The sequence below is a fragment of the Rutilus rutilus genome, assembly GCF_951802725.1.
Source record: "Rutilus rutilus genome assembly, chromosome: 13".
In the NCBI taxonomy this organism is placed as follows: domain Eukaryota; kingdom Metazoa; phylum Chordata; class Actinopteri; order Cypriniformes; family Leuciscidae; genus Rutilus; species Rutilus rutilus.
Window position 1 is genome coordinate 9137806 of NC_140218.1, and position 14866 is coordinate 9152671.

Sequence of the window (14866 nt, forward strand, 5' to 3'; positions counted from 1 at the left end):
CAAGCAATGACGCGTCACCATGGAAACGCCGCCCCCCCTCTCACAATATAGTTCCCACGTCCCTGGTAGTGTGTGCGCGCTGGCTTTAGCGGTGCATTCAAGGGCTCTCGTAAAACTGATGTTTGTTGTGACTGCCAGAGTTGTATGCAGGGCGAGCGCGGAGAGGGGAAATCTATATCGTCTATATCGTTGCTTTTTTCGATAGTAATATCTTGAAAGTTCATATCTCGATATAGATACGATAACGATATATCGTTCAGCCCTACTGTGCAATGCTACTCATTTCACTGAGGACTTCCACATCTTCAATTAGGACACCAATGTCTGCTGGGTAATTGTCAGACAGCGCTCCCCCACAGTTTGCTCCAAGGTACTTTGTGACTCAATGTCTGAATCCTGTGGGACGAAATACATGAAAGATCACAAACAAAAATTAGCTCAAATATTGATCACAAGAATTGCACATTATACACTCACTGGCCGCTTCATTAGGTACACATGTTAAGTAAACGTCAATCTGATACAGGAAAATTTATTCTACATTTAAGAGGTTATAATTTCTCAGTTTTTAAGTTGAAACAGAAAGGTGATAATTCTACTATGTTTATTATTGAGGTCACAGTGGGTGCTGGGCTGTCATTGCAGTGCATTATATTATAAGATTGTTATAATTTATTTGGCCACCATATTTAAAATGAATGAGGTGGCTAAAACATTAGAACCATCTTAGAATATAATGCACTGCAATAAAACACAAGCATGCATATACAGTTTCTGATGCCATTTCTTTTTTTATGTACATTAAGCCCCAAGAGAGCTCAACCGATATAAAAAAAAAAAAAAGTACTTAGTGCATCAACCAATTCACATAATAACTTTGTCATGGTGTACCCTCAGTTTCCTATAAATTAACAATTTGTCCAGCTCAGTTAGTTGACAAAGTTATGTGTTCTCTCATGTCACATGTTTGTTGTAGCAAATAGGGGAAAACACGGCCCAAGTACAGATTCAATGGGCTTTTGAAGCTGTATTTTCTCATCAACTCACCATTTATGCCTTCACTAGTTTTTTAGGGTCTTCTTTCAAGTAGGTGCACAGAGACTTGATGACACAGGCTCTTCGGGTATGCAGTGTCATCCTGTGGGGTGGTGACAAGATTAACTCAAATTTAAATATACACAAACATAATGATTGCCACTTACAAAACAATGGTATAGTTTATAATGCTTAAGTAACTTGTACCTACAACTCTCCTTTGCAACAAACTGCCACATACATGTCACTGAAAGAGAAAGAAAAGGAAAGTTCAGTAATCAAGGATATTTAGTTATACATTACTGTATGTGAAAAACTACTTACCATGTAAAAAAGGTGAGGTTCACACCAGAAGAGCAAGGGGTCAGCCTCCAGCTTTATATTGTGATGCATTTCTTTCTTTTGTATGAAGAAAAGGAACATTTTCACTGTGGAAAAAAAAAAGTGTCTAAAAGTTCATCTGCAAAACTGCAACTTATTTACCCTAATGTGTATGCTAAGGCCAGAAAACAGAAAACACACAACACAAGCAGTATTCTCCTAATTTCAAAGACTGACAGTTAACAACTGGGCCAAAGGAAATACCACTACTGGATGTTGTTACTAAATATCAAGTGTTTTACTTATATTGATAACCATATTCCCTGAATAAAAACATGCATACCTATTCCATCATGACTTTAATTATAAACTATTCCTTTTGTTAGGACATTTCAAATGTATGGTCGACTGCATCATAGATTTTACTTGACAATTTTTGCATACTGTATTCAATAAACTGGGTAGCATGTGGCATTTTGGAACTATGTTTGAAAAGACAGAAATGTCTAGTTACAGAACGTTTAAAGTAATATTTTTTTCTGATATACACATGAAGGGCCAGGCCAACATTAATTTAGATAATGACAACAGTCCCTCCGTTGGCACACTCGCAGCAAAATCTCAAAAGAGAAATAAATAAAGCTCTCTAAACGTTAACATGAAAGGAGAGATGAGAAGTGCACATTGATTCAACATTAACTTCTGTTGTTTTTGATGTAACCGGTAGATTACGTAAATATACACCGGGTATGTCGTAAAAATGTCACATTAGGCATAAACCAGCTAATGTTAACATCAGACTAACTTACAAACAGAAAAAAAAAAACGAGTGCATGGTGTGTTCGACTGCATTCACTTTAATGTTATCTCCTGTTTTACTGTTACCCTCCATGGTTGAGGTAGAGTTCAGGTTTAACGTGGGTTATGTAACAGTTAGTAAATAGTTAGGCGCATAGCTAACATTTGAATTGTGACAGAAATGCACCAGTTGTAGCGGATATATTAACGTTAACGTGAAACTCGTATCGACGAAGACACATGATTGAACCAAACATAGCCTATGCTTCAAGTATGGGAAAATAAGCCTGCTTAGAAACATGGCCACAGTGTCTAATAACTTATTTTTAATCTATAATCCCACAGTACTAATTTTAAACAGGTATCAAGTACTTACCCTCAATATCAAGGATGCAGACCGCTCACAAAACTCCACTGCGCCCGAACTTCCCGCCGTAGTGCTGAGCATGCGCAGTGACTCACCAGAGAGAATTGTTGATATGAAGCGCTTCAGTCTCGTTGAATCAACAAGTGCTGATCTAATTCATTTAATTATTTCTTAATTTAGTTACAAGTAACAAGAATGAATCATTTAACAGAAGTAAACTCGTTATATTCTTATTAATCAGACATATTTGTATCATGCAAATCAAGCAAGTGGCTAGTTGACTTTTTTGAGTGTAATGGAGTTAGGCAGGGAAGCATCTTATCTCCCTTTCTCTTTAATATTTATATGGATGATCTATCAAAGTTGTTAAACAAATGTGGAACAGGCTGTATGGTTGGGGACACCATTATTAACCACCTCATGTACGCGGATGACCTGGTCATTCTTTGTCCATATAGTGCTGGCCTTCAACAGCTACTAAGGGTATGTTCTCAATATGGCTCAGACTTTGATATTACGTTCAATTCTAAGAAGAGTAATATAATGATTGCTAGAAGCAGGGAGGACAATAAACTCTCATTTCCTGCCTTTTATCTGTCGGGTATTTTACTTAAAGTGTGTGATGAGGTCAAATATTTAGGACATTATATAACTGATGACCTGTCTGATGATAGGGACATTCATAGACAGTATTGTATGTTGTATGCACAAGCTAATATGCTGAATCGCAAATTTAGTATGTGTTCACTATCTGTGAAGACTACACTTTTTAAAGCTTTTTGCACTCCGATGTATACTGCCCACTTTTGCGGCGCTATAAAAAAAGCAGTATGCAGAAACTCAATGTGGCATACAATGATGGTTTGAGGCTGCTGCTTAAATTACCACGATGGGGCAGTGCGAGCCAAATGTGTGTAAGTGTTAATGTATTTACGTGTCCTGCTGTACTCAGGAATCTCATGTACAGATGTATGTGTAGATTAGCAGAGTCATATAACAGCATCATCGCAACACTAGTGAACCCTGCATTGAGTGCAGTTAGGTTCACTTCGAGATTGTGGAACCATTGGCGTCTTAGTCTAAATGCTAATATTTGAACACTCTCTTTGTGTTTGTGGAAATTTTGACTGTTGACTGTTGTAATTTTTTATTTTAATTTTTATTATTATTACTATGTGTTTGTATAGTGCTATGGACCATTTTTTATGCATGTCCTGAATAAAGAATATGATGATGATGATGATTAGCCGGCAGAAGTGCGATCATGGTTTTCCTGATGCTAAATCCAGCCTTGGAGAATATCCTTTCTGATGGTGTACATTCACACTAAGATTTTCTTATCCCAGACAATAGCCCCGTTTACATGCACACTTTTTAGCTATTCTGATTGAGATCGTTCTGATTGACGGATTCCGGTTGACTGTTTACATGGGATGTTATCTAAACCGATCAGGTGTTTACATGTGCTGACGCTTCCAATCGAAATCATTTTGTGACATGCGCACACAGCTTGTCTGCCAGATCTGGAAGCTCATTATTTCCCACGTTTTCAATCCTGTCAAGAAGGTGCATCACTTAATCGTCACGTTAGTTGTACGTTAGGCATTAACCGCGTTTCCAATGTCGGGCCAGGGCTTTAAACGGGCCTTGCCAGGCTAATAGCCTCGGACCAGTAACGTTCGCACCGTGCCCAAAATCTGCGGCGTTTCCACTGTCGGGCCAGAAACTCCACAGCGCTTCACTAAAACACGCCCGTAACACGCCTCTCTGGAACAACGTCACACTAACCCATCATTTCACCAATAAAATGGAAGTTTTATCAGAAAACTAATCAGAAAGAAATCACTGGAAACAGCGTGATCGCAAAACAAGAGCGACCGTTTGCTGGCATTTTTGTTGTTTAATTGAACATTTAAAACTCAAGAATAGATGTTTTACCACAGCTTTACAATAAAAAGCGATACATTGATCATAATGAATTAATTTGTGTCAAAATTGTTGCACATAGTCACACAGAAATAAAGTGGTTTACCGTTTATGACGTTTGTGAACGTTCACAAAAGAAAAAGGACACACAATTATTCAGTCGCGTCGGTTTCTGTTTATTTGGTAGACATTTACATCACATTTAGAAAGAATGATAATTTCTACAAATATGCCACCAGAAATTTGACCTGAGGAGCTTTAGCACTCTCTCCCAGGAGGATACAGTTATATTTAAAAGAGGATAGTCCAGTATAAAGAGATAAAATAAAAACAGGATTAAGATAACTTATGATTTGTCTGATTTCTTCAAGCGTTCATATTTACCATGTTTACTATGGTAATGGTTAGCGCGCATAGTTTTTTGCATCAGGTATAAATATTCCTACCTTATACGGTGGTCAGAATCCACAACGGATCACAAACAGAAGGCGTAAGAATTATCTGGCGCAAAACCAGGCATGCGCAGAAAGACGTACACTCAAAGTAATCGGATCAGCTCGTTTACATGGTGTAATCTTTCGTTTGATCGGTTCATGAAAAGGTTTATTCCACCCCCTTCAATCCGACTGAAATTTCAATCGGTTTGAGCATTTTTATTCCGATTGAGTTGTTGACATGGAGCATTTTCATTCTGATTGGACTTTTAAACTGTTATAATCGGAATAAATCCTTGCCGCCAAGACGCTGCTCTGTCGGTCACGGATTAAAAGTGAAACTTAAATCTGTCACGGGGTGTTTGGATTTATTCACGCACGTTAAAAATGTTTATTAAAAATCGAATCTTCGACTATTCGGGGTCACCCCTAATATATATATATACGACTCACCGGCCTTACTCCTCCTATAGGCTACGCTAGGGTAGAGAGAGAGACGAGGAAAACAAACAAGCATGCAAATACAATTATCGCGGCCGGAAAAATTATCGAACTCTTTTTTTTTTTTTATCGTGCGTTTAATTGATTTATTGACTATCGCGACAAGCCTAGATCTGACTCATTTAAAACACAATAGAGAAAACAGGTATTGCAACTTTCCTGAGCAGAATCATTATCTCATCCTCTTCAGTGGACCCACCCTGGCTGCATCATCATATATTTAAACCAAGTGGCAAGCCGTTGTGTTTCGATTTTTTCCCCCTCCAAACAAAGATGACAAATGGTCAGTCAGAAATGCCAAGTTGCTCCGGAATATCCACCCATTCCTTCTATCCTAGGACTCTTGTAGGTAAAAAAAAATATTGCAGCATCAAGCAATATCTAATGAGTCCTATCACAGTTGGGTCATTATACGTAAACGTGCCATTTTGTGTCCCTTAGAAAAAAAAAAAGCTCTGTAAATCTTAATAAACCATAAAACAAATAAAATATTTTATAATTTAGTTTCCATAATATGTCTAATAAGAATAAATTAATTTCTGTTTCTTTTGTTTATTAAGGAATTTTAATCACATTTCCACATTTTAAAGCACAAATCCTTTTATTGGGTCAAAAAATAAAGTTTCTTGGATCTTCTTGAAACCTTGGATTCTGATAGAGGGCGATGAGGCGTAGAGAGGAGTGCAAGTCCTGGCTCTCTACACCTCTCCTGAGCTGAGATATGGAGATCCCTTTTTAAATATGTACAAATAACTTTTTAACGTTTTCTGGTAACAGGGCTGACACAATGAGCGTGTCCATGTCTTTCAGATATTACATAAACTCAAAGAAAAGAAGAGAACACTTGTCTTCTATCATCAACTTCATGAAAGGCAGATGATGCAAGCAGAAGTAGAAAAATCATACTGAGGGACATGCCATTTTCAACATTTCTGCAAGATGCTTTGCACAAAAATGTGATTAAAATCCTTTAATAAACAAAAGAAACAGAAATTAATTTATTCTTATTAAGTTGGCTTGAGAGAGCCAACTTACTGATATTGTACTTAAACTTAATATTATTAAGTTGGCTTGAGAGAGCCAACATATTGAAATCCTATTTAAACTTATTATTAAGTTGGCTTGAGAGAGCCAACATATTGAAATCCTATTTAAACTTATTATTATTATTAAGTTGGCTTGAGAAAGCCAACTTACTGAAATCCTATTTAAACTTATTAAGTTGGCTTGAGAAAGCCAACTTACTGAAATCCTATTTAAACTTAAGTTGGCTTGAGAAAGCCAACATATTGAAATCCTATTTAAACTTATTAAGTTGGCTTGAGAGAGCCAACATATTGAAATCCTATTTAAACTTATTATTATTATTAAGTTGGCTTGAGAGAGCCAACATATTGAAATCCTATTTAAACTTATTAAGTTGGCTTGAGAAAGCCAACATATTGAAATCCTATTTAAACTTATTAAGTTGGCTTGAGAGAGCCAACTTACTGAAATCCTATTTAAACTTATTAAGTTGGCTTGAGAGAGCCAACATATTGAAATCCTATTTAAACTTATTATTAAGTTGGCTTGAGAGAGCCAACTTACTGAAATCCTATTTAAACTTATTATTATTATTATTAAGTTGGCTTGAGAGAGCCAACATATTGAAATCCTATTTAAACTTATTATTATTAAGTTGGCTTGAGAGAGCCAACATATTGAAATCCTATTTAAACTTATTATTATTAAGTTGGCTTGAGAGAGCCAACATATTGAAATCCTATTTAAACTTATTATTAAGTTGGCTTGAGAAAGCCAACATATTGAAATCCTATTTAAACTTATTAAGTTGGCTTGAGAGAGCCAACATATTGAAATCCTATTTAAACTTATTATTATTATTAAGTTGGCTTGAGAGAGCCAACATATTGAAATCCTATTTAAACTTATTAAGTTGGCTTGAGAGAGCCAACATATTGAAATCCTATTTAAACTTATTATTAAGTTGGCTTGAGAAAGCCAACATATTGAAATCCTATTTAAACTTATTAAGTTGGCTTGAGAAAGCCAACATATTGAAATCCTATTTAAACTTATTAAGTTGGCTTGAGAGAGCCAACATATTGAAATCCTATTTAAACTTATTATTAAGTTGGCTTGAGAAAGCCAACTTACTGATATTGTACTTAAACTTATTATTAAGTTGGCTTGAGAAAGCCAACATATTGAAATCCTATTTAAACTTATTAAGTTGGCTTGAGAGAGCCAACATATTGAAATCCTATTTAAACTTATTAAGTTGGCTTGAGAGAGCCAACATATTGAAATCCTATTTAAACTTATTATTATTATTATTATTATTATTATTCTTCTTACTAAAAAATCTGACTCAAACTCCTCCTAGAGCTTTAACTCTACATACTCCAAAATCGGCTCAGACACTCAAACAGATCTGACTCGGTGTGCTCTATCTTTTCAGACTGATCGGACTTACGGTTTTCCTACAAATGACGATCAAAACTCGGAAAAACTCCCATTGACTTAACATTGGGCATTCTAAAAAAATTCAAACTCACCAACCGACAAAAATTTAAATCTAAATCCCTTGAAAACTAATTCAAACTGCCATTCTATATATATTAGCCAATGAAACTCATTTAAACTAATAAACTCTAATCTCATACACTTATAAACTAATTAACTTAAATTTAATAACTAATTAACTAATAAACTCATGAATTCATAGACTTATGAACTCTTAAACTCATAAATTAATAAATTCTGAACTCTAAACTCATTTAAACTTATAAACTCTAAACTCAAAAACTTGTACACTTATAAACTCTAAACTCATAAACTCTGAGTGTGTGTGTGTGTGTGTGTGTGTGTCTGAGTGAGTGTGTGAGCGAGGTAGTCTGTGTGTGTGTGTGTGTGTGTGTGTGTGTGTGTGTGTGTGTGTGTGTGTGTGTGTGTGTGTGTGTTTGTTTGTATCTATCTAACTTATTTATATATCTATCATAAACTTCAAACTACTTTAAACTACTTTAAACTTCAAACCAATTTAAACTTCTTAAGTTTAAAGCTCCCAGCTCCCAAGCAACTCCATAGCAACCAAACTTGAGTACCCTAGCAACCGTTTTGCAAGACCTATATCTCTGTATCAGAACATCGTATAGAGATGAGGTTTGGCTCTTTTGACTCATGCTAGCAAACAGCACTTCCAACATGCTACATATGCTAGCAGTGAATAGCTACATGCTAATAGCGATTAGTTAAGTGTTAAATCATGCCAAGATCATGCTAAGAACTCTATAAAAACTCCATAGTAACCATCTGTGATAACTACCAACCACCTAGTAACACCATATCAACCGCCCTGAATACCATAGCAACCCCCCAGAACACCCTAGCAACCGCCTAGCAACCACCCAAAAGACCCTAGCAACCACCCAGAACACCGTAGCAACCACCCAAAAGACCCTAGCAACCACCCAAAAGACCCTAGCAACCGCCTAGCAACCACCCAAAAGACCCTAGCAACCACCCAAAAGACCCTAGCAACCGCCTAGCAACCACCCAAAAGACCCTAGCAACCACCCAAAAGACCCTAGCAACCACCCAGAATACCCTAGCAACCACCCAAAACAGCCTAGCAACCACCCAGAACACCCTGGCCACCACCTAGCAACCACCCAGAATACCTTAGCAACGCCTAGCAACACCATAGCAACCACCCATAACACCCTAGCAACTGCCTAGCAACCACCCAGAACACCCTAGCAACCACCCAAAATACCCTAGCAACCGCCTAGCAACCACCCAAAACCGCCTAGCAACCACCCAAAACACCCTAGCAACCGCCTAGCAACCACCCAAAATACCCTAGCAACCACCCAGAAGACCCTAGCAACCACCCAAAATATCCTAGCAACCACCCAGAACACCCTAGCAACCGCCTAGCAACCACACAAAAGACCCTGGCAACCGCCTAGCAACCACCCAAAACACCCTAGCAACCACCCAAAACACCCTAGCAACCACCCAAAATACCCTAGCAACCGCCTAGCAACCACCCAGAATACCTTAGCAACCGCCTAGCAACACCATAGCGACCACCCATAACATCCTAACAACCGCCTAGCAAAAAACGTTCCGGTCCAAACTTTCTCAAGCCAACTTAAAGTTTGTCTCAACGAACTTTCGCATCTAGTTATTAAGTTGGCTTGAGAAAGCCAACATATTGAAATCCTATTTAAACTTATTATTATTATTCTTCTGACCCTAAAAAAATCTATATCAAACTCGTCCTAGAGCTTTAACCCTACATACTCCAAACTCGGCTCAGACACTCAAACTGATCTGACTCGGTATGCTATATCTTTTCAGACTGATCGGACTTACGGTTTTCCTAAAAATGACGATCAAAACTCGAAAAAACTCATTCAAAAACTCCATTGACTTACATTGGGGAGTTCTAAAAAATTCAAACCGACAAAAATTTAAATCTAAACACCTTGAAGACTAAACCAAACTGCCGTTCTATATACTATATGAGCCATTGAGACTCATTTAAACTAATAAACTCTAAACTATAAACACTTATAAACTAATTAACTTATAAACTCATGAATTCATAAACTTATGAACTCTTAAACTCATAAATTAATAAACTCTGAACTCTTAATCTCATTTAAACTTATAAACTCTAAACTGATTTAAACTTATAAACTCAAAACTCAAGAACTCATACACTTATAAACTCATCAATTTATACACTTATAAACTCTAAACTCAGACACACACACTGAGTTTATGAGTGAGTGTGTGAGCGAGTTAGTGGGTGTGTGTGTGTGTGTTTGTGTGTTTGTTTGTGTGTGTGTGTGTGTGTGTGTGTGTGTGTGTGTGTGTGTGTGTGTGTGTGTCTATCTAACTTATTTATCTATCTGTCAAACTTCAAACTACTGTAAACTACTGTAAACTTCAAACCACTATAAACTTCTTAAGTTTAAAGCTTCCAGCTCCCAAGCAACTCCATAGCAACCAAACTCGAGTACCCTAGCAACCGTTTTGTAAGACCTATATCTCTGTATCAGAACATCGTATAGAGATGAGGTTTGGCTCTTTTGACTCATGCTAGCAAACAGCACTTCCAACATACTACACATGCTAGCAGTGAATAGCTACATGCTAATAGTGATTAGTTAAGTGTTAAATCATGCCAAGATCATGCTAAGAACTCTCTAAAAACTCCATAGTAACCATCTGTGACAACTACCAGCCACCTAGTAACACCATATCAACCGCCCTGAATACCTTAGCAACCGCCTAGCAACACCATAGCAACCACCCATAACACCCTAGCAACCGCCTAGCAACCACCCAGAACACCCTAGCAACCACCCAAAAGACCCTAGCAACCACCCAAAATATCCTAGCAACCACCCAAAACACCCTAGCAACAACCTAGCAACCACCCAGAACACCCTAGCAACCACCCAAAATACCCTAGCAACCACCCAAAACACCCTAGCAACCACCTAGCAACCACCCAAAAGACCCTAGCAACCACCCAAAAGACCCTAGCAACCGCCTAGCAACCACCCAAAAGACCCTAGCAACCACCCAAAACATCCTAGCAACCACTCAAAACACCCTAGCAACTGCCTAGCAACCACCCAAGAGACCCTAGCAACCACCCAAAACATCCTAGCAACCACCCAAAACACCCTAGCAACCGCCTAGCAACCACCCAAAAGACCCTAGCAACCACCCAAAAGACCCTAGCAACTGCCTAGCAACCACCCAAAAGACCCTAGCAACCACCTAAAATATCCTAGCAACCGCCTAGCAACCACCCAAAATATCCTAGCAACCGCCTAGCAACCACCCCAAAGACCCTAGCAACCATCAGAAATATCCTAGCAACCGCCTAGCAACCACCCAGAATACCCTAGCAACCACCCAAAACAGCCTAGCAACCACCCAGAAAACCCTAGCAACCGCCTAGCAACCACCCAGAACACCCTAGCAACCACCCAAAAGACCCTAGCAACCACCCAAAAGACCCTAGCAACCACCCAGAACACCCTAGCAACCACCCAAAAGACCCTAGCAACCACCCAAAATATCCTAGCAACCACCCAAAACACCCTAGCAACCGCCTAGCAACCACCCAAAAGATCCTAGCAACCACCCAAAAGACCCTAGCAACCGCCTAGCAACCACCCAAAAGACCCTAGCAACCACCTAAAATATCCTAGCAACCGCCTAGCAACCACCCAAAAGACCCTAGCAACCACCCAAAATATCCTAGCAACCACTCAAAACACCCTAGCAACTGCCTAGCAAACACCCAAAAGACCCTAGCAACCACCCAAAACATCCTAGCAACCACCCAAAACACCCTAGCAACCAGTGTTGTATAAAGTACTAGAAAGCAATACTTGAGTAAAAGTACAAGTATCGTACTAGAAAAAGACTTTGGTAGAAGTGAAAGTTATCTTTTAGAATATTACTTAAGTAAAAGTCTTAAAGTATCTGATATATACTGTACTTAAGTATCAAAAGTAATTTTCTGATATTTAATGTACTTAAGTAAATGAAGTAAAAGTAAAAAAAAAATGTTTTTTTTTTTTTTTTGGATTATGCGTTGAATTCAGCGATCACGGAAACGCGAAAAACTGGAGGGACTGTGTAGCCTGCTGTAGGCTACTTGTGTTATCGTTTATTTCCCACTGCATGTACCTTTAGCTGTAAAAAAAAAATTGCATCACAATAAGTGTATTGTGATTGTCACTAACATTTTTGTAATTAAACTGAATTTTATTAGGTTTAGTGACATGTTACAATGTTTAGATGGAACAATTTCTGGTAAGCTACGCTTTTTTATTATTTCAATTCAATTGTGATTTGATTTAATATTGACTCATTTGTATAAATATTAGGTAGGCTACACATCGATAGGCCTTAATTTTTCTCAAAAAACAAACAGACAATAAAAACAACTCACCTAATGCTGTAAACATACAGAGAGCCCTATCAGCTGGTAGTAGGCTATTATTTAAGGTTAAAAATACTTAAATATAAAGCGTTTTTTTATTATTATAATAAAAACTTTAATGATATAAGTAAAAATATAGTAAATATGTAATATAGAACACATATTTAGCAAAATACTCTCTATAGCTTTTTTTTTTTCTTGCCAACTGTGCTATAGGCTAGCCTATGTTTATTAAATGGCTTTCCTGAGGTAAATGTGACATAATTGTCCTTCAGCTATGTTATTGACCTATCTTCACGCTGATGAAAAACACTTATTGATCGATATTATGTATGAGGAATATCCTACATTTCGGTAAGTTGTCATAAAGTAACTTGCTTTAGTCTGTCGGTCTCCGTGTCCTCTTTGCTTCGCGATTTTTCTGTGCGTGAGAAAATGCATGTGTGGCATGAGAGTGTGTGAAAAATGTCAATTGCGTGTGTCTCACGGAGAATGCGTGAGAGTTGGCAGCTCTGGTTAAACGTGCTCCAGGTGCTTGTGCTTCCATGGCGGTTTCAGTTGTGCTTCCTTCTCCTTTGGCATGGCAACAACAAGCATTACGCTGTAATAGAGCGCGCGCCGTGCGTACTGCAATCTAGGAGCAGTGATTCGCCAAACCTCCCTTATTGTAGTCGCACACATTTCTTCTGATTTTATTTTGTAGTAACGAGTAACGAAGATGCTTAGTGGAAATATAGCGGAGTAAAAGTATACATTTTATCTAGGAAATGTAGTGGAGTAAAAGTAAAAGTTGACATAAATTTAAATAACGAAGTAAAGTACAGATACGTGAAATTTCTACTTAAGTACAGTAACGAAGTATTTGTACTCCGTTACATTACAACACTGCTAGCAACCACCCAAAACACCCTAGCAACCACCCAAAAGACCCTAGCAACCACCCAAAACACCCTAGCAACCACCCAAAATACCCTAGCAACCACCCAAAACACCCTAGCAACCACCTAACAACCACCCAAAATACCCTAGCAACCACCTAAAATATCCTAGCAACCACCCAAAACATCCTAGCAACCACCCAAAACACCCTAGCAACCGCCTAGCAACCACCCAAAAGATCCTAGCAACCACCCAAAAGACCCTAGCAACCGCCTAGCAACCACCCAAAAGACCCTAGCAACCACCTAAAATATCCTAGCAACTGCCTAGCAACCACCCAAAAGACCCTAGCAACCACCCAAAATATCCTAGCAACCACTCAAAACACCCTAGCAACTGCCTAGCAACCACCCAAAAGACCCTAGCAACCACCCAAAACACCCTAGCAACCGCCTAGCAACCACCCAAAAGACCCTAGCAACCACCCAAAAGACCCTAGCAACTGCCTAGCAACCACCCAAAAGACCCTAGCAACCACCTAAAATATCCTAGCAACCGCCTAGCAACCACCCAAAATATCCTAGCAACCGCCTAGCAACCACCCCAAAGACCCTAGCAACCATCAGAAATATCCTAGCAACCACCCAGAATACCCTAGCAACCACCCAAAACAGCCTAGCAACCACCCAGAAAACCCTAGCAACCGCCTAGCAACCACCCAGAACACCCTAGCAACCACCCAAAATACCCTAGCAACCACCCAAAAGACCTTAGCAACCACCCAGGACACCCTAGCAACCACCTAGCAACCACCCAGAACACCCTAGCAACCGCCCAAAATACCCTAGCAACCACCCATAACATCCTAGCAACCGCCTAGCAAAAAACGTTCTGCTCCAAACTTTCTCAAGCCAACTTAAAGTTTGTCTCGACGAACTTTCGCATCTAGTTATTATTATTCTTCTTACCAAAAAATTACACTCAATCTCGTCCTAGAGCTTTAACTCTACATACTCCAAACTCGGCTCAGACCTTCAAACTGTTCTGACTCGAGTTGCTTTATCTTTTCAGACTGATCGGACTTACGGTTTTCCTACAAATGACGATCAAAACTCGGAAAAACTCCCATTGACTTACATTGGGGAGTTCTAAAAAATTCAAATCCAGATTCAAACTCACCAACCGACAAAAATTCTAATCTAAACACCTTGAAGACTAAACCAAACTGCCATTCTATATATATTAGCCAATGAAACTCATTTAAACTAATAAACTCTAATCTCATACATTTATAAACTAATTAACTTAAATTTAATAGCTAATTAGCTAATAAACTCATGAATTCATAGACTTATGAACTCTTAAACTCATAAATTAATAAACTCTGAACTCTAAACTCATTTAAACTTATAAACTCTAAACTCAAAAACTCGTACACTTATAAACTCTAAACTCATAAACTCTGAGTGTGTGTGTGTGTGTGTGTGTGTCTGAGTGAGTGTGTGAGCGAGGTAGTCTGAGTGAGTGAGTGTGTGTGTGTGTGTGTGTGTGTGTGTGTGTGTGTGTGTGTTTGTGTGTATCTATCTAACTTATTTATATATCTATCATAAACTTCAAACT